Source organism: Caretta caretta, chromosome 9 (genome assembly GCF_965140235.1).
Source record: "Caretta caretta isolate rCarCar2 chromosome 9, rCarCar1.hap1, whole genome shotgun sequence".
Taxonomy (NCBI): Eukaryota; Metazoa; Chordata; order Testudines; family Cheloniidae; genus Caretta; species Caretta caretta.
The window spans coordinates 19,832,560-19,853,140 of NC_134214.1; the positions used below are offsets into that span (position 1 = coordinate 19,832,560).

The 20,581-nt window shown below is 37.6% G+C and overlaps 1 long non-coding RNA gene across 3 annotated transcripts in view; it reads right to left on the bottom strand.

The window, feature by feature from the left end:
• Window positions 1–2,486: 2,486 nt before the first annotated feature.
• The window catches only part of LOC125643082 (uncharacterized), a 516,356-nt gene continuing 498,261 nt past the window's right edge, over window positions 2,487–20,581 (bottom strand). For all 3 annotated transcript variants that reach the window (XR_007358581.2, XR_007358580.2, XR_007358579.2), the window contains 2 exons: window positions 19,092–19,145; window positions 2,487–2,970 (listed from right to left, as the gene is read on the bottom strand). This is a non-coding gene — a long non-coding RNA (uncharacterized LOC125643082). The remainder of the gene's footprint in view (window positions 2,971–19,091; window positions 19,146–20,581) is intronic.

Below are 20,581 nucleotides of genomic sequence, written 5' to 3' on the forward strand. Positions count from 1 at the left end.
ACAAAGCTGAGGAATTGTCCCAGACTGAGGTGTCATTAGAGGAGGTTTTGGATTAATTGATAAACTAAACAGTAATAAGTCACCAGGACCAGATGGTATTCACCCAAGAATTCTGAAGGAACTCAAATGTGAAATTGCAGAACTACTATCTGTAGTTTGTAACCTATCATTTAAATCAGCTTCTGTACCAAAGGACTTGAGGATAGCTAATGTGATGACAATTTTTAAAAAGGGCTCCACAGGTGATCCCGGCAATTACAGGTCAGTAAGCCTGACTTCAGTTCTGGGCAAGCTGGTTGAAACTATAGTAAGAAGAAAATTGTCAGACATGTAGATGAACATAACTTGTTGGGGAATAGTCAACATAGTTTCTGTAAAGGGAAATCATGCCTCACCAATCTACTAGAATTCTTTGAGGGGGTCAACAACCACGTGGACAAGAGGTATCCAGTGGATATAGTGTATTTAGATTTTCAGAAAGCCTTTGACAAGGTCCCCCACAAAAGGCTCTTAATCAAAGCAAACTGTCATGGCATAAGAGGTCCTCTCATGGATTTGTAACCAGTTAAAAGATAGGAAACAAAGGGTAGGAATAAATGGCCAGTTTTCAGAATGGAGAAAGGTTAATAGCTTTGTCCCCTCATGAGTCTGTACTGGGACTAGCCCTATTCAACTAATTCATAAATGATCTGGAAAAAGGGGTAAACAGTGAGGTGGCAATATTTGCAGATGATACAAAACTACTCAAGATAGTTTAGTCCCAGGCAGACTGTGAAGAGCTACAAAAGGATCTCTCAAAACGAGGTGACTGGGCAACAAAATGGCAGATGAAATTCAAAGTAGTGCACATTGAAAAACATAATTCCAACTATATATATAAAATGATGGGGTTTAAATCAGCTGTTACCACTCAAGAAGGAGATCTTGGAGTCACTGTGCATAGTTGTCTGAAAACATCCACTCAATGTGCAGTGGCAGTTGAAAAAGTGAACAGATTATTGGGAATCATTAAGAAAGGGATGGATAATAAGACAGAAAATATCAGAGTGCCACTCTATATGAATCCATGACATGCCCACATCTTGAATACGGTGTGCAGATGTTGTCGCCCTATCTCAAAAAAGATATATTGGAATTGGAAAAGGTTCAGAAAAGGGCAACAAAATTTATTAGTGCTATGGAACGGCTTTCATATGAGGAGAGATTAATAAGACTGGGACTTTTCAGCTTGGAAAAGAGACGGCTAAGGGGTGATATGATTGAGGTCTCTAAAATCATGACTGGTGTGGAGAAAGTAAATACGGAAGTGTTTTTTACTCCTTCTCATAACACACAAGCTATGGGTCACCAAATGAAATTAATAGGCAGCAGGTTTATAAGAAACAAAAGGAAGTATTTCTTCACACAACACACAGTCAACCTTTGGAAATCTTTGGAACCTTTGGAAATCTTTGCCAGAGGATGTTGTGAAGGCCAAGACTATAACAGGGTTCAAAAAAGATAAATTCATGGAGGATACGTCCATCAATGGCTATTAGCCAGGATGGGTGGGGATGGTGTCCCTAGCCTCTGTTTGCCAGAAGCTGGGAATGGGCGATAGGGAATTGATTCCTTGATGATTACCTGTTCTGTTCATTCCCTCTGGGACACCGGCATTGCCCGCTGTCGGAAGACAGGATACTGAGCTAGATGGCCCTTTGGTCTGACCCAGTATGGCCATTCTTATGGTCCTCCTGTTGGTTTGTTTTTAGCAGCTGTTGAGACAACCCCAGAAGTGGGTGAGATCATTCCTCACAGTTAATTATGTAGTGTTTCTGAAACTGAGTGGAGTCAATCTGTGTATACAAAAAGAAAAGGAGTACTTGTGGCACCTTAGAGACTAACCAATTTATTTGAGCATAAGCTTTCGTGAGCTACAGCTCACTTCACTTCACTTCACTCAGCTAACTTCATCGGATGCATCTTTTTCTTTTTGCGAATACAGACTAACACGGCTGTTACTCTGAAACTTGTGTATACAAAGTAATTTACAGTGCAAATAATTTCCGCAAGGCATAACATTACCACATCTATGGCAAAATAGAGTTAGGTTCTTTTCACTACCACCATAGCAGTGGGATATGGTTGTAGGAGTTATTTGAGACCTTTTGTGAGATAAGCAGGGCGCAGGAATATATCTTTTATTGGACCAGTTTCTATTAGTGAGAGAGAGACAAGCTTTCAAGATTATACAGAGCTCTTCTTCAGAACTGGGAAATGAGTCCTTGTGTATCAGACAGTGTTCTTTGACACCATCAACCAAAGTTTTCTTTCCTCAAACTTTCAATGATGTAGGCTCAGATAATTGTATTTTACTTTGAAACATCTTTGTGTTCTACATGCACTAAAAAAGTCTTAAAAATCTGCATCCCTACATTTTTTTGTAATTTTATTACTCAAAAATGTCCCAGTGGTTTATCATTCTAAACAAACAAACAATCACAAACTTCAGTGGAAACCTTTAATGCAACATTTCAGGCTGGGATACATTTTTATTGCTATGTTATAAACCATACAAAATATAAATTGCTATTTGAAATGCTGACATTCTTTTCAGCCTATGTTATCTATGGATTATAGATCTCCCTAGTGGATTTGATGTTTTTGTCTAAGGAGTTAGATGGGGATTGAAATAAAAAAGTTCATGTGTGTATAGGAAAGAATTCCTGAGTTGAAGGCATATTTTATTCATAGATGAAGGATATAAAGTTTACGGAGTGTTTTCCTCAATCTCTATTGTATATATTATGTTCTCTAGTCACCATAGACTTAATCCAGCTCCCATTGAAGTCAATAAGACCTGAATAAGACTTAGTTCTGGACTCTTCTGATATATTTCCCATATATCATCATCTCACTGTAAGGAGTTCCTGCTTTTTTTTTCCTCTCCACCTTCGCCTTTGAGTACACTTTTTAACATCCATTGTACATCTGGAAGAGAAACATATGAGGAACAATTTGCTTTATTACATACAATATATGCCATATGTATTAAACATTTTATAGATTTATGCAAACTGTGGAAGAATTAGGGATTACAATTTGGAATTCTCTGTGCAGGCCCATCTTTTATGCACTTCATTTCTTTTGCTGAGAACTTCTGTTTAGTTTCCTGCAGGAATAATCACAAAATATTACTACCTATTCCTTATCCACAGTCATAATATGGTAAAAGTCTGAATGTTTCCCATCAATGGGCTAATTTGAAAGGAAACATTTATAAATTGTTTTATATGTTAAAGTATTATTTTTCTCACAGTCAAGAGTCTATGACTGATGATGAAATATTAGGGCTTTCAATGTCTTAATTTATCCATCATCTTTTCATAACAGAGTGTTTCATATCCTCCAGAGCCTATCATAAACCATGCAAAACCTACTTGAACTTATGTGGGTGGCAGTTAAAAATAACGAAAGCTTTCCAACTAACTTCAGCTAGGCATTGTTTTTAAATGCTTTCCACATACACTCAAATAGGTTTGGACTAGTTTAGGGTAGGCACAAATGTGAACAAGGCTTCTGTTCCAAAAAGAAGAAAAATGAATTACTTGTGCATGTTGAGAGCTTTTGCTGTATTAAAGATTTGTGTTCTTCTTCTGACAATGTATCAGTTTGTTTTCACATCACACACCATGCACAGTGGTAAGAAGGGGATCACATGAAGTATAAAAAAAAATGTTAACTTTGTAGCACAGGTGGGCATGAACTGAACCGCCAGATCTCAACACCTCAAACTTGGGGGATGTGCAAAATCTGAACCCAGATCTTCCTGGACTCTTACCTTTAGAATGCCCCAAATTAAAAAGAAAATTGATCCAAACACCCTTCATCTCTGAAATCGATACAGCTCCAATTTCTGGTAAACATACCTGCATCTTTCTTCTGAACTGCCTAAAAACAGGGGATGCCAATAGAAGAAAGTGACACAGCCTTTGCTGTACTAAAAGCACAGTTTTATCTCTAAACAGACACCTGAATCTTTAGTAGGTGAAGGCATTATCAGGCATTTGTGCAGCAGCAGGAATAAGAATAAGAAGAGGAGAAGGTAAGGAATTCTTCACCTATAAGGATATGGTATAACACACTGACACTCTTGCTAACTGATAAATGCAACAATTAAAGTTTTAAAGAGAGAAAAAAACAATTGTAATGGTTTTCTTGGCATCTTAAATAGTGAATAATAGTGTAATATGTTCTATTTAATTTACTTAGCTGTACATAAATAGCTGCTGGTATTATTTATTACACTAATAACTAACTAACAGGGGACCAAATGCTGTTTCTCTTACTCACACCAGAAGCACTGCTGTATGACCTTCAGCTGATTGAAATCAAGGCAGTATTTGAATTAGTAAAATAGTCCTCAACCAAAAAACAAAGAAACAAACAAAATTTTCAATCAGAAAATGTCAAAATGAGATGCTAACATTTTCAAAACATTTATCCATTTTTTTCCCCCAAACAAAACTGTCAAAATAGGATTTTGTGAACAATATTCTGTTTTGTTGAAACAGAGTTTTCCAATGGAAAACTATTTTGATGAAAATTTCCTATCCAGCTCCAGACATCACTAAAATTATGCAAACGTGTCTAAACATTATATAGAAAATAATCCTACATTAGTAGTGGGATGGACATCATGCGGGACTTTTTGATCTCTAATAATGATTGGTTGATTTTTATTTATAAGCAATGGGTTGCTAATGTTTAGCCACTGTTTATCTAATATAGATCAAGAAAATATAAAGTTGTGTACTGCACATCTCTCTACAACTTATCTAGAAGCTGCAGAACTAGAATTGCTACAGACAGTATAAAATTTTGAACAAAGACTTAAAGTTAGAACAAATTCTGTTCATCTTATTCACAGTAGTTGTTGCACTTTCTTGCATTATGTTCTAAAAGTGGTCAGGTTTGGGCTGCAGTGGATTTCCAGTGACAGCATATTGCAGATCCATGAACCTGCCACAGAGATGCCCCTGCCAATAGCTCCCCATGAGTTCCACTCATAGTTGTAGGTAAGAGGCACAAAGTAGAGAAGTCATTGGAGTAACAGTTTTATTCTGGTTTCTCTCTAGTTTTCTCTCTAGTTTTATTTCATACGGTTTTACACTGGAGAGTCCATGCCAATTTTGCCTGCAATCAACTAAAATTTATTTAAAATTCATTTTGGTTTGCAAGTCAAGAAAAAGGATAGAAAAGTGGAATAGGTATTAATGGAACCTTGTAAGACATCAATGACTGCCAGCAACCTTTACTTGATTGAAAAAGATTTAAAAGAACAATATTTTATATTTTCCCACATTTTTGTTTGTTTTTGCCAAGGACAAAATTAATTAAACTATAAAAAAACTGGGAGAATTATTATTACTTATCAGGAGAAAACTTGATAAAAATATATTAGATAAAGAAATTAAATATAGGGTACCATAAAGTTAAAAGTTTGATTTAAACCAACAAAACCATGGAAATTCCATGGTAAAATTGGTGCACCATCTTAAGTTCATCTAGTTTAACATAGGTATTATGACCTCAGAACAGGGAGTTGTCTTCAAAAACCATATGTGCTACAGAAGGTCTGTTCAAAATGTGAATCCCATAGAAGATTTAACTTGGGATCCCTTGTCTTTTGTCAGTTTAAATCAAGGTCTTACTGTGCAACAGTGTGTGATGTGTGTGGGTGTTTACACGCACACACACAGATAGCTAGCTAGCTAGAAATATATGTTAATCACGCTGCATGAAAGGGAAAAAACAGGATGGCAATTCACTATTTTCTGATGTGAACAATGACTGACTAGAAATACTGAGTGCAGTTAATGTGCTGCGAATAAAAGATGCATCTGAGTGTGAATTTTTGTCTTCCTTAATCATAAAATCCCTGTCAGTTGTCAAAATGTCAAGATGTTTTGACTTCACAACAAATGAGGAGGTTGAAGCTTATAAAATAGCATGAGAATAGGAATACAACAAAACCCTTGATTTTCTGTACATTTTTTCTATTTACTTAGATCAGGTATCCAAAAGTGCAAATGTCTGTCTTTTCCGTTAAATTATTCTCTGCAAGACTATGATGTCAGACACTTGTATTATATTAAATCAAGTATGTGTGTGTTTCCAGGGTGGTGGAAATCAAGTACCCATTGAGATATGGGGTTCCATTTTCACAGCCTAAACTTCCGATAATCACAGTATCATATGAAATCATCCACTTTGCATGTATGCGCAAAACAGTCCACCAACCACCAATAGACTGGTGATGTATTTCAGCATACACCTGTATAATCATGTTGAACCATATACCTGTATGCAAGGATAATACCCGCTCATCTACAACAGTGTATATTCAAATATTGTTTGCAATAACACATTTGTGATAAACAATGCTGCACCAAGTACGTATATACCACACCTAAAACAAATATACTTACTTATGTAAGGTTTCAGAGTAACAGCCATGTTAGTCTGTATTCGCAAAAAGAAAAGGAGTACTTGTGGCACCTTAGAGACTAACCAATTTATTTGAGCATAAGCTTTCGTGAGCTACAGCTCACTTTATCGGATGCATACTGTGGAAAGCACAGAAGATCTTTTTATACACACAAACTATGAAAAAATGGGTGTTTACCACTACAAAAGGTTTTCTCCCCCCCCCCCCCCCCCACACTCTCCTGCTGGTAAAGCTTATCTAAAGTGATCACTCTCCTTACAATGTGTATGATAATCAAGGTGGGCCATTTCCAGCACAAATCCAGGTTTTCTCTCCCCCCCCCCCCCCACAAACCCACTCTCCTGTTGGTAATAGCTTATCCCCAGGGTTGGATTTGTGCTGGAAATGGCCCACCTTGATTATCATACACATTGTAAGGAGAGTGATCACTTTAGATAAGCTATTACCAGCAGGAGAGTGGGGTGGGGGGAGAGAAAACCTTTTGTAGTGGTAAACACTCATTTTTTCATGGTTTGTGTGTATAAAAAGATCTTCTGTACTTTCCACAGTATGCATCCAATGAAGTGAGCTGTAGCTCACGAAAGCTTATGCTCAAATAAATTGGTTAGTCTCTAAGGTGCCACAAGTACTCCTATACTTATGTAAGTATATTTACTGGTGTTGTTACCTGATGATATACCTATAACAATAAATAACCACCTTTTACACAGTTTGGCACAGTGCAGGACTTGAGCAGGGTGGTTTTATTCCTTGTACACTTCTGACTGATAGAGCTGTGTGGTTCAGTTTGAACCCTTGTCTGAGAACAGCCTCAGGTCTGCACCAGCAACATCAAGTACCAACCCCACAAAGGAACTGGCAAAAAGCAGCAGTGCTTTAGCCATGCCCTTTCCCTTGACAACTGCCTTGACTCTCTGAGGGGAAATGATGGAACCAGATGCTGAGATAACACAAAGGGGCTGGTACAAGATTGGGATATGTCATGTTAGCTACACCTAGACTACATCTTTTTCTAGTCAATTCTAATATGAGAGAAACCTACTTAAAAGGGTAATCGTTTTGTATGGACAACTTTTAGCAAACAAATAAGCACAGAAATATGGTGTGTTTGTTTCGAGGTTACATTAGTGATCTTTCCTGCTCCTTGACTCATCCTTTCAAGTAAGACAACCAACTCTACAAAAATAAATTTGATACAGCTACTGGCAGCTTTCAGGGTGGTTTTCATTTGCAATCTAACAAACAATGGCTAACACAGCAGTGAGACTGCAAGCTTTTCCATGCAAGCCCACAAGGAATTGGTCACTAGAGTTTAAGTCTTTAGTGGACATCTTACTCTAGAACATTCACATTTTAATGCTCATTAATCTGAATAATGATTACAACCAAAGCTATAGAGTGGCTCACAAGAAATACATCACCAGCAAAGAAAGGGAAATAAAATGGCAGAAAATATAAGGGAAATTATTTTTCAGGGATTTGTTTGTTAGGTAAAGACTTCCTAGATGTAATAAGTAGGACATATGTACTAGAAAGCCCAGGTGGGCAATAGATTCAATAACGGGATGACATGGCAACACAACATGGGAATGAAGCATATTTACTCTGACATTTAGAAATAACCAGATCAGATAGATAGATAGATAGATAGATAGATAGATAGATAGGAAGGATCTGGTTATTTCTAAATGTCAGAGTAAATATACACACACACAAACTGATTTCTGGGAGCTGTTAGTAAATCCTAAATTCAGGTGAACAGAGGACAAAATGTTCAAGATCCCAAGTCTCTAACAGTATACTGGAAGATTTTAAGAGTCAAATGTACTCTGCAAAACCAGTACAGGGAGCTGATCCTGTAACTGCTACTGAAGTGAGTAGTCTCACTGAAGCTTTTCTGGCATCCACAGCTTTTCAAGTATGTCACACTAGAAGTCAGTACACCTGCATATCTAAGCTGATATTTTTCTACACTCACTGTTTTTCAAGTGTTTCAGGAACTAGAATAATTGATTTGTTCACAACTTAAGAAAAAAGGCTCCGTGTTCACGATTATCCAAAATCATGACTCCCTGTTAAATACCAGCAACTGTCCAAATACAGCATCTGACATAATGCTGTGTAGAAAACTGCAGACATGGAGTACTTAGTGATTTCATAAGCATACTTAACTTTGCTAGATATTTGTCCCTTAACTTTTTTTTAACATTATATTACAGGACTAAGTAATGGCAAATAGATATAGGTAGGACACAGTGCAAGTTAATTAAGGAACTGTTTGTGAAGGTCTAGATTACTTAATAACAATTTTAGGAAGGCTTTGGCAGGGCCACGCAGTTAGCACATGCCCCCATTCCAATCTCCTTTCCTCATCCCACTCCCTATTAGGGCACTTTGCAATGGATAGAAATTTCTCACTCCACCCTCAAGTAGGTTATCTTTCTTTTGCAAAATATTCCTGATACCCCTTTTCTAAGGATCCCATCCACGAAATCTAGCTGGTCTAGCTGCCTTTCTGCAAAACTCAGGCATCTCAACTTTTAAACTGTATTCACTCAAAAGGTACGTAATATCATCTTATGCTGCACAGAACATCTATTTGTAGTTAGAAAATGAATTTTGCCCAGATTGTCCAAAAATCCTGACAATTTTCCAGGGGAACCGTTTGCATGATCGGACTCTTTAGTTTGTGTATCAGAGCCTTAGTATATCATGTTCGCAAGTGAAGCCATGAAGTTCCATTGTAGAAGAAACAAAACATTTGTAACCATGTTTCACTTGCTGCTAGACTCAACGTAAGAAAATACCAGTGAATGTCAACAATTTGCCAAAAGTAATAGAGAAATGTAAATTAAATTAAAGAAAATATCATTCAGGAATCCTTACTAGTCATGGTAAGTATTCATAATGTACACTATGGGCCTGAATTTCAAAGGAATAAAGATGCAGTTAGGTATTTAATGGCATTTTTAGAAGTGCTTAATCAGATCAATTAACTCCCATCAATTTGAATCAGATTAGGTACCTAGTTGCATCTTTAGGTGCCTTAATACCTTTTGAAAATGTGACCCTATATTCAATTTTCAACTCTGAAGAAATCCTTTTGAAAGTGTAAAATGGATCAACATAAGATCGTGTGAACCAAATTCATTGATGTGTAACTCCACTGTAGTCAATGGTGTTAAAGAAGGCATTTAAGAAGATTCCCTTTGACTTCAATTAACTGGGGATCAAGAGTAGAGGACCTTCAAAATCCCTAGATGGTCAGTCTGTAATGGTGACGTGGACAGTACATACATTTATTGGGCTGGGATTATCACACACATGTATAGAAGGTATGCTACTGTTAGCTTTTTTGTTATTCTCTTTTCCATTTGTAATAGCTAAACAAGCACGTTTGCATAGCAGAATTAAGAATGCCTTTGTTTCAGTCAATTCTTTCCCCCCTTCCTTTGAAGTTACTTTTTAAAAGTTATAGCTTGCCCCTGAGGTTCAGAACTGAGATGGTGTCCCTTCAAAGACAAGTTAATGGAATGGGAAAATACATGCAGTACTTTATGAAATAAAAATAAATTTGCAAATATGCGCTTTTTTGCCACAAGAAGAACAAAATATTTGTATAGCAATGGTCAGGTTAAATTATTATTTTCACGGATAGGCTCTGATACTGCTGAAATACAACAAGAATAAAAATCGGTGTCTAATTCTATAACATCCCATAATTTCAACAGGGAGTTATTTACAGAAGATGTATACTTCTATTTGGAATACACATCTCCACTTTTCCTTATTGTTCTGGACATTTCACCCAGTAAACCATTAGCTTCCTCTGAGGAGAGAAGTAAATAGCACAATTTGTTTTCAAAGATGACTAGTGGTTTGTGAAATGTGAAAAAGTTCATGGTAAATGGGCAGAATGTTAGGAATAAATAAGAAAAAATGGGGCAGCAGAAATAAATCTTTTATGATGACTTCTTGTATTCATTTAAATGGGAAGAGTTCCTTGCTATGCCTACAGGTGACAAGAAGAAACAAAGATTGCTGGTTCCTGAGAAAATGACTTTAGTACAGAGGTAATTTCATAGGCAGGTTTGAAATGTAATCTTGTAAACTAAATTTAAAGAAAAATGTAGAAACATGAAACTTTAAAAACAATGGACAATTTAGTGAAATTATATCAACAAGGGGAGACACGGTATTTTGTAGCCTGTTAAACAAGCAAATTGCTTAAAACATGCAAGTAAATGAAAGAGGAATATAAAACCTATATCTCAGGAAGCTATAAGTCATATTCAGGCAGGAGCTTAATAGCCCCTATTGTAGCTGCTGCAAAACAATTTAGAATATAACCCTATTTTCACAAGGATTCATAACCCCACTTTCCAAAACATACACCTTTTCGAGGAAATATTCCACGCTTGCTTTGGCCCTAGGCGAGTTTTTCTCTTCATAGTTAGAATAAAATCCCATCTTTCAGGTGTTTGAGTTCTCAAGTTGAAAATTAAAAACAATATCTAACTAATACAGGACCTGATTCCACCAGGACCAGATGGTATTCACCCAAGAGTTCTGAAGGAACTCAAATGTGAAATTGCAGAACTACTATCTGTAGTTTGTAACCTATCATTTAAATCAGCTTCTGTACCAAAGGACTTGAGGATAGCTAATGTGATGACAATTTTTAAAAGGGCTCCACAGGTGATCCCGGCAATTACAGGTCAGTAAGCCTGACTTCAGTTCTGGGCAAACTGGTTGAAACTATAGTAAGGACAAAATTGTCAGACACATAGATGAACATAATTTGTTGGGGAATAGTCAACATGGTTTCTGTAAAGGGAAATCATGCCTCACCAATCTACTAGAATTCTTTGGGGGGTCAACAAGCATGTGAACAAGGAGTATCCAGTGGATATAGTATACTTAGATTTTTAGAAAGCTTTTGACAAGGTCTCTCACCAAAGGCTCTTAAGCAAAGTAAGCTGTCATGGGATAAGAGGGAAGGTCCTCTCATGGATTGGTAACCGGTTAAAATATAGGAAACAAAGGGTAGGAATAAATGGCCAGCGTTCAGAATGGAGAGAGGTTAATAGTGGTGTTCCCCATGGCTCTGTATTGGGACTAGTCCTATTCAACATATTCATAAATGATCTGGAAAAAGGGGTAAACAGTGAGGTGGCAATATCTGCAGATGATACAAAACTGCTCAAGACAGTTAAATCCGAGGCAGACTGTGAAGAGCTACAAAAGGAAAAGGAGTACTTGTGGCACCTTAGAGACTAACCAATTTATTTGAGCATAAGCTTTCGTGAGCTACAGCTCACTTCATCGGATCCGATGAAGTGAGCTGTAGCTCACGAAAGCTTATGCTCAAATAAATTGGTTAGTCTCTAAGGTGCCACAAGTACTCCTTTTCTTTTTGCGAATACAGACTAACACAGCTGTTACTCTGAAACCAGCTACAAAGGATCTCTCAAAACTAGGTGACTGGGCAACAAAATGGCAAATGAAATTCAATGTTGATAAATGCAAAATAATGCACATTGGAAAATATAATCCCAACTATACAGATAAAATGATGGGATCTAAATTAGCTGCTATCACTCAAGAAAGAGATCTTGGAGTCACTGTGGATAGTTCTCTGAAAACATTCACTCAATGTGCAGCAGCAGTCAAAAAGGTGAACACAATGTTGGGAATCATTAAGAAAGGGACAGATAATAAGACAGAAAATATCAGATTGCCTCTATATAAATCCATGGTATTGCCCACATCTTGAATACTGTGTGCAGATGTGGTTGCCCCATCTCAAAAAAGATACATTGGAAATGGAAAAGGTTCAGAAAAGGGCAACAACATTTATTAGTGGTATGGAACAGCTTCCGTATGTGGAGAGATTAATAAGACTGGGACTTTTCAGCGTGGAAAAGAGAGGACTAAGGGAGGATATGATAGAGGTCTATAAAATCATGACTGGTGTGGAGAAAGTAAATAAGGAAGTTTTATTTCTCCTTCTCATAACACACGAGTTAGGGGGTCACCAAATGAAATTAATAGACAGAAGGTTTAACACAAACAGAAGGAAGTATTTCTTCACACAACGCACAGTCAACCTTTGGAAATCTTTGTCAGAGGATGTTGTGAAGGCCAAGAATATAACAGGGTTCAAAAAAAGAACTAGAGAAATTCATGGAAGATAGGTCCATCAATGGTTATTAGCCAGGATGGGCAGGGATGGTGTCCCTAGGTTCTGTTTGCCAGAAGCTGGGAATGGGCAATATGGAATGGATCACTTGATGATTACCTGTTCTGTTCATTCCCTCTGACATTGGCCACTGTTGGAAGACAGGATACTGGACTAGAGGGCCCTTTGGTCTGACCTAGTATGGCCATTCTTATGTTCTTATTCACCATTAGTGTTACTTCTTGAATAGGCAGTAACTTAATGTGAGGAAGGGTAATGGACTCTGCCCCACAAGGACTTCATTGGGAGTTTGTCCAAGCAAAAACAGAGGCAAATAAACTGTTACTTAGTGGTTTAATTTTGCTTACTTTACCAGTAGAAAGGTACTCGATATTTTCCAGAAGGTTAATTGCAAGTATGTGTTTATCAGTGCAATTCAAGAGGAAGAAGCAGCACCAAACTTTAGGGACAATATGAAAAGGTTATCACTACACAAATCATGCCTCTGAAATATTGGTTGCTATCTGCTAATGGGTTTTAAATGGTTTGAATATGTCATGGCTCAGCAAGATTACAACATTCACAACAGAGTATACAGTAATTTCACTTCTAAGATCTCTAGCTACACAATCAGTTGATCACTGTTGCTATTCTCTTATTTTTCTTCTGCATCCTTGATCAGGACTCACAAATGAATGAGGACAGATGCAAGGATAGATTTTAAGGGACAGGCTGCAACTTTATTAAAATTTAACATCAGAAAGGGACACTAGCTGCCCACGTACCCACCCCAGGGATGTACATGGGTCCAGCACACGGTTCACAAGGCATTTTTCATGGAGTCCATAACTCAGGGCAGAGTTTGCACAGCTCACCCCAAGGATTCAGTGTGCTCTCCTGGATCCTCTCACTTTCCCCTTTGTGAAGGGGACAGAAGTTACCAAAAGAGGGACCCCAGTTTGCAAGAACTTTTCCCCATAGACCTGGAGTCCACCACTGAAATTGAATGTCTCTAATTGTCTAGTTGATAGCCTTTTAGCCACAGTGGAAACTAGACACGAGTTGTGATGACTTAATGTTCATACAATTCCTAAATTTTATATCTATTTAACCTGTGTCTCTATAATGCTATGAGGCATGTGAAAAAACCCCCATGAGGCCACAGTGAATTTTCTGTAAGGTAAAGATACTCTAACTTTCACAACCTTTCACTTTTCTGTTAGATGCTTTTCCTGCTAGAACTCTCTTTTAGACCCCATCACTTGAATTAAACCAACTGAAATTCCCTTAGTTTCAGTGGGCAAAATTTAGAGGTGATGTATACGTAAGTCAGAGCGGGGAGTAAGTTGCATTTTGGCAAGTAGCAGCTTTCATATCATCAGAAACTCGTTTTGAAAATATTGAAGGAAAATATTTTATTTATTTGCTGGAATATTCAGTAAGGAGATACACTCCGTTGCCGGTGTATGCAGTCCAGTACATGGCCACAAAAAGGGTGCACAGACCTGGTGCTAGTTTTCTGGACAGGGGTGTACATCTCCCTTTATGAATAGTATGAGTACATAATAAGCTAGCATATTTTGTTTTAGTTTAGAGCACCTGGTAGAAAAAAGTCCTGAAAAGGGACAGAGTTTTTAATTTCACCTGCAGTGATTAGTACCGTATTTTTCTTTAGTCAAACAGTAGACCATAATTGAAAAATTGATAGACATTTAAATCTTTTTTAATTACCTCTCTATGCAGCATTGAAAGAATGGGTGGTGAGGAGATGAAGAAATAATCAACCAGTCAAATCACAGAATGCTGGAAAGGTCAGATTCTTACAGCTTAAGCACTGTGATTTACAAGAAATACAAACACATTACAATTCAGAAACTGCTTCTTTTTGACAGAGATTTAATGAGAATGGAGAAGGAGAATGTAATCTGCACTCAAAGCAAACGTAATCTGCACTCTTTCTACAATGAGAATATTCTGGTCCTCTTTAAATGCCCTTCTATGTAGCAAACTGAGCCTCCTAATCTGGACCATGTAGTAATTTAATTGCTGAAGGAATGAAAAATTAGTGATGGTTTCTGTAATGTATGAGCACCTGTACATGAGGAAATGGACAAGACCAATCTTATTTTTATACACCAGACAATTATTAGCTTTCCTACACTACTGATCAATAGTGCACTTATTTGAATTCTTTCACCCTTATTAAGTTTGGGGCTCATCTTTATAGGCTGAAGTGGCCTCACACGGACACCACCACAGCTACTATATCTGGGTATAGCTAAATCACCCCTCTTACCCTTGAAAATGAAGACTATTGTTGGTGTTTCACCTCCGTAACTCCTCTTCTTCTTCCTTTGTTTCTACAGCTGCCCCCATACAGGGAACAGTCCTTTCTATGCAAATACTTTTCAGTAAAAATATAACTTCTCCATAACCGGCTGCTCCCTGGGAAAACCCACGGATTGCTGCCTATGTTTGGCTATGTAGGAGATAGAGTCACTGTAGTTTGGAAGCCAGGCACTGAACGTCCACATTTTATGATATTAGTGGCCTTCTGTATTATTTACATATTCATGCACTGTTTCCTTGTTGTGCACACTTTATTATTTTTGCAGGAGCAATAATAGATTCATTTACACAGGAGCTGGCACAGAGCAGATTGAGGAAAAAAGCCACAAAATTATTAATTAATTTTATGGTAGTGTTATGAGGTAATTGGAACAAAAAATAGATACGTCTATTAGCAGAGCTGTCACCTCCAGTATTACTCGTTGGACTGCTTGCAAAGTTTTAAAAGGAACGGGTGGAGAAGAAGGATTATGCACATTTTTTCACTTGATGGAGTTGCTATGAAGCAGTTTATTGTAAAATATTGCACGCTCCATTAACTAGCCCCTGCACAGATATGGAATCTCAAGGTGTACTATGCATCTATTATGCTCATTATAGGCTGGAGCAGAAGTCCTTGCACAGCTGCACAGGGCTCTATAAAAAGCTTCACTCTTATGTAGCTTACACAGAGCTTTGTCAAAATAGCAGCATTGCTGGGCTACAGGTGCTGCTAGTTCCCTGGTCTCCAGCAAAGAAAGATATCAAGGAGGATGGATCCGGATGGATCCAGATAGGGAAGGGCCAGAGTTATGGCATTGTCCACCTACAGTACCCTCCTGCAGAGAAAGGCTGGTGCATTCTGTTGGATGAAGCAAGTCACCCACTTCCCATGCACTATGAGTAGCCCTGGAAGAGACTATACTAGCCTAAGGCACTGACTTGCCAGTGCTGTTCCTGGGCTGTGCAATTCCACACTGCCCCTACTCAGGGCTATAACAGAAATGCCAAAATCTCACCCTGTAAGTAAATCCTTTGCAGAAGTCACAGTCTATCAAAAATGTTCCCAATGTTAAATGTACCAGGGTTAAATTCTGCTCTCAATAAGACTGGGGTAACTACTGAAATTAGTATAGATTTTTTTCCCGATTTACACTGATGAAACTGAAAACACAATTTCACCCCAGATCTTTAAAATAAAAAACTGTATTTTTCAAAATTCTCTGCTTTATATTTTGGGTTGATTTGGACTTTGGAGTACAAAGGTAGACTACATGAAAGAATGGAACAGAAAAAAATATAATTAGATTTTAGGTAACCGTGTTGGTACCCCAAAATATTGGTAGTAAAGATACTTCTGTAAGTGAACACAGCAATTGTTATGTTTTCAACCATAGCTTTCACACAGGCTTGAGTATCAGAATCTGTTTTTATTGACAAAGAATGTTAGCCAAGGCATCATTTAAAAGTACAATATGTCACTGCGGTTTAAATGGGCCAAAAATGTAACTATCATTGTAATAGAATTAAACAACTAGATAAAATTTATGAGCATGTGGGAAGTGACAAAAACATTTATTAACGAGACTATTCCTGTGAATGAATTGTATTAGGTCCTCTATCCTAGATTTGGAAGTAAGATTTATAGACGCTCATAGTTAATGAACCACAGACTAAAGAAGCGTTTCTCAGCCTTTTTAGATTGGTGGTCCCTTTTTCTGAAGTTAAAAATTTCCCCAATCCCTTTACATTTTACAAAAGTAACATAAAAAATGTATCAGTGAGAATGATATGCCTATGTAATTTATTTGTGCATGTGTTTTGAGAGGCTGACAGACAGTACTCAACCATGAATAGTGGGGGTATATGGGGAGTAGGAGAGCAAGTTTTTCTTTGTTTTTAATTGTAACTAAAGTTCAACACTTCATGACTACTCCCTCCCTGCTTCCCCCCACTCCATTGCCTTTAGTGACCTCCCTGGAGGTCACTGATTGAGAAGCAATGAACTAAAGAACTCTACAGTGCAAAAAAAAAAAAAAAAAAAAAGGCATTTGTTTTGCATAATACTATAATGTGGACTTTTTGTTTTGTTATAAATTCTGTTTTCTCATAATTTATACCCAAAACAGAGACAAACATATTCACAGGGCAGCACATCACACAGTTTTGAAGACTCTGGGTCAAATTCAATAATACTGCAAAGAGGAATAATGCCACTGATTTCAATGGAACTGTGACTGCTAATGCCAGGATGAATTTGACCCACAGAATTTATGACCATCATGCCATGATTTCAAACAGTATAAACTAGACAAAAATGAATCATTTAATCTATTCATGCAGTATCCTCAAAAACAAATCTTCACCCAATCTATTAACCATCATCTACTGTCTGATGATTATGTTGGATGTTTATAAATATAAAGGGGCACATTTAGCCTGGAGGAACAGGTGCAGTTCTCAAGGAGGTTTCTGGGACAGGCTGAGTATGTAAATTCAGTCATTTGGTCTACCCCCAACTCCCACATTTATGTAAACTCCACCACCATTTACATTCATTTTGTGACCAGGAGGAATTAATCCCTGCCCTATAGACCCTCTATGACACTTACAAGCAAGTAAAAAAGGCCACAGGAATACCCCCCATTCATGGAAAACCTCAGTGAAGGTGGATTTTTGGAGACAAAGGCTCTGGTCATATCAAGGGCAGGAAGCGGATTCCCCTCTATCCCTGTGCTAGCACATGGATGAACCTGGCCTATGATATCCTAAGTTACACAATTGTTTATGTCACCACTGAATTTGGCAAAGATAAATATGTCGTTTCAGTCACTTTTACATTGGAGGATGATGCCTTTTTCTGGTCAGGATTCCTATGTGCTAAGCTAAGCAGTACTGCTTACACTCTGTGAGTGGAACTAAAGAGTCTGGTTTCATCCTGTGTGAGTAGAGATGTCAAGTGCACACTATACAGACCCAGCCAGGAATATTTGCACTCATGGCTGTAGAAGGCCTTAGGCAAACAAACATGTTTCTTCCCTTAGTTCAAGAGTCAGAAGTTACTTTCCTGAAAACCTAGTTCCTTACCCCCATTGAATCAGCAAATGAGCAACTGAGGCTGCAGTTGAGGAGTAGGTTGATATGGCACAAGACTACGAAGGAACAATGGAACTAGATGTCAGTAGAAAAACTGAGGGAATAATCAAAGCTCAATAAAGAAAGGATGGTCCACTGGTCAGGGTGTTAGGCTTAGACTTAAGGGAACCAGTTTCAACTCCTTGCTCTTCTACAGACTTCTTATATTACCTTAGGCAAGTCACTTTTAGGGCCAGATTTTTAAAAGGTATGTGTACTCCTTTCAGTGCTCCAATACCGAATTGACTTACAAGCCTAAGTCTTACTAACCGTCAGCGAGACTTAGGATCATAAATTAGTTAAGGCTTAGTCTCTTTATGCCTCAGTTGCCTATCTGTAAAATGGGGGTAACAGCATTTCCTACCTCACAGAGACATTGTAAGGAAAAATACATTTAAGATTGTGAGGTAACCAGATGCTCGGGGGGCTAAATAAGATTCTATATATAGATGTGGAACCTAACCCCAGAGAATCAGACACAGGTTGATAGCTAACAAGTTCTCAAATACAATTTAGTTTTCCAAAACTATTTTTATGATCAGAGATAGAACGACTAGGACTGTAGGCTCCTTTTTTTTATTAGTGAACAAATACAATTAAAATTTGAAATATAATTTGAATTCAAATTTAAAATTTGAAATATAATTTTTTAGACAATTAAAGGTCAGCTTGCATCAAAAATCCACATTTTTTGTATTTTCAATGCGAAATATGATGATAGCATAGAAATTTAATGAAAAGCAAAATTTCTGAGTCAAGAAATAGCCCAGAAAGATACTACAAAAATATTGACATTACATTTTACTGAAAACAATTTTTCCTTTTCTCACAGCTTGAGGTCTTATTTTACCTGAACTACTTCACCTCTCTAATCCTATCCTTGGAGATGAAATTGAAGCCATCTACATTAGTTTATTTCTTATGAAACAAAATACTTTCATTTCCATTCATAGTTACCTTTTAACCTTCCTGGATGCACACACATTTTCCCCTGGTTACACTCTCCCATCTCTAAATGAAAACAGAAAATAAAAGGGAAAAAAAACAATAGTGCATGGTGAAATTACCTTTATCCTCACATGTGATGTTAAGAGAATACAGGAATAGTCTTTACTACCAGTTGGGTGAAAATGCTAGATTTACCAAAGATGGCTTATGAAAAGCTGTAAATTACTTTCCTTTAGGACAGCTTGGTTTTCTGCACCCCCCGATATTCTCAGCGTTTGTCTCTGCCACACGTTTTAGGGGTTTTCCACCTTTAAGCTATGGCCATGTAGGATTTATGCCAAAAGGTGCTGCTGAATCAGCACAGACCTTTGCTATCCTAAGCATCTCCTTTCCCTGCCAGCACTGTTTTAGGTAATGCTGGCTTATTAAGGGTCCCTTCATCAAGAGAGAATTGTGATGACATTGGCCACTGGGGGTGGTGTGTCTGGATGTATTTTACCATTCACCCTGGGATGAATACAGTCCACTGCCTCACTCTGGGTTTTATGCAGTTATGCTCCAAACAGCTGGAAGTGCATTTAAAAAAAAATCTTCTGAGAATTTAAATACATTAGACTAATTAAAACTGTTGTACTTGTTTTGTGAGGCTCACTCTTATCTACATGATAATGATTTTGGCCTCAGCTGTTTGAGAAGTGTCTGTGGGTGGATACGGAGAGTGATAGATTCATAAAATGCGCCTTAAATGACTACAAAAGGCTTGGCACTGCTTTGAATCATCCATCTACAGTGCCGCATTATTCAGAAAGTAATGCAACCCTGTAAATAATTTAAATGTACTTTTAAAATTTCTGAATGCTCCAGCATCTCCTCCCTCCCCGCCATATACTCAGAAAATTGATTTGACTATGACTAGACCTATGTTCTTAAATCGTGTAATGTTAATGTAGAAAAAGACTTCTGACAACAATGAAACTGGAAGCATTTCCAGCAGACTAGGCTTTGTGGAAATGAGATAGCAGTCTTCAAAGTTCCCAAGCCAAAGAGAGTCAGCTCGACAAGGAAAAAAGTATCAAAACAGGGGCTGAGGGTCCACACATTTTTTAAAAAAAACAGTAGCAAAGTTAGTGAAAATGGTCAAATAGATTAGAATACATTTTTCACTTAAGAAAACATCAAGCTGTCGTTTGATAGGAAAGTTGTCCTTTGATAGCAAAGTTAAGCTGAGATCATCATGAACAAACAGATACAAGATATTTTGAACTCCATAACAGTGCTACCGCATCTTAAGAACATGACATCTCTGGCAGTTGCTCTGATTGATGGCTGGTTTTGAGAGGGAATCATGAAGCAGAATGTTGACAGCATCAGATAAAAAGAAAAATCTTGGTTTTGGCTTCCTGACCCAATTTTTCCTTCCTTTTACAATTCTTCACTATATCTGCTTATGACAATATCATGCTCATAAGACTAGCAAACTTGAGGCCACTTGTTGCTTT